This window comes from Mandrillus leucophaeus, unplaced genomic scaffold, assembly GCF_000951045.1.
Source record: "Mandrillus leucophaeus isolate KB7577 unplaced genomic scaffold, Mleu.le_1.0 Scaffold102, whole genome shotgun sequence".
Classification (NCBI taxonomy): domain Eukaryota; kingdom Metazoa; phylum Chordata; class Mammalia; order Primates; family Cercopithecidae; genus Mandrillus; species Mandrillus leucophaeus.
Genome location: NW_012098321.1, coordinates 3,632,444 through 3,633,927, shown reverse-complemented (window position 1 = coordinate 3,633,927; position 1,484 = coordinate 3,632,444).

The following is a 1,484-nucleotide window of genomic DNA, read 5'->3' as shown; positions in this document are numbered from 1 at the left end:
TCTCTTTCTTTCTTTCTTTCTTTCTTTCTTTCTTTCTTTCTTTCTTTCTTTCTTTCTTTCTTTCTTTCTTTTCTTTCTTTCTTTCTTTCTTTCTTTCTCTCTTTCTTTCTCCTTCCTTCCTTCCTTCCTTCCTTCCTTGTTTCTCTTTTTCCTTCTCTTCTCTTCTCTTCTCTTCTCATCTCTTCTCTTCTCTTTCATTTTTTGAGACAGAGTCTCACTCTGTCACCCAGGCTGGAGTGCAGTGACCCGATCTCGGCTCACTGCAACCTCCGCCTTTTCTGGAGATTTTCTCTAATGTTTTCTTGTAGTAGTTTCAGAGTTTGAGGTCTTAGATTTAAGTCTATAATTCATATTGATTTGACTTTTGTATATGGTGAGAGATAAGTGTCTAGTTTCATTATTCTGCATAAGGATATCATAATGATATTTATTATAAGGAATTATAAGGAGTTGGTTCACATGGTTATGGAGGCTGAGAAGTCCCAAGATTTACTGTCGGAAAGCTGAAGACCCAGGAAAACTGATGATATAATTTCAATCTGTGATGGTTTATTTTATATGTCAACCAGACTGTGTTTACGGATGTCCATACAGCTGATAAGATATGATTTCTGGACGTATCTGTGAGGGTATTTCTGGAAGATATTACCATTTGAATCGGTAGACTAAGTAAAGAAGATCTACCCTCACCAATGTGAGTTGACATCCTCCAATTTGTTGAGGGCTCTAGTAGAATAGAACGATGGAGAAAGGTGGAGAAAGAAAAATTTCTCTCTCTCTCTCTGGAAGCTGGGACATCGATTTTCTTTTGCCCTCACACATCAGAGTCCCTGGTTCTTAGGCCTTCGAATTCTGGGACTGACACCAGTTTCTACTCCTCCTTCCCCCACATCTCCACTGATTCTCAGGTCTTCAGACTCACTGAACTAGACCACCAGCGTTCTTTGTTCTCTAGCTTGCAGATGAAAGATGGTGGGACTTCTCAGCCTCCATATTTACATGAGCCAATTTCCAGAATAAAACTACCATTGGTTCTGTTTTTCTGGAGAATGCTAACTAATTCATTGTCTGAGTCCAAGTCCAAAGGCAGGAGATGACTGATGCCCCAACTTGAAAATAGGCAGAGAGAGAGAGGATTCTTTCTTACTCAGTCTTATATTCTCTTCAGTCATTCAATAGGTTGGATGAGGAGGCCCAGATGCATTGGATAAGGAAATCTGTTTTACAGTCTATTGATTCAAATGTTAACCTCATTCAGAAACATACTTACAAAGACACAGAAATATAACCAAATATTGGGTACCCTGTGGCCCAGTCATATTGACACACAAAATTAAACATCACCCCTTTCATCTGATATTAGCCTTCATCATCACTACCATGGTATTTTCATGACCCTAGCTCTAAATTTCAGACACTAAAATTCGGCGGAAATAAGATTTACCTCTCAAGTATGTCAATGTGCTACCTAATGCAGTTTTTTT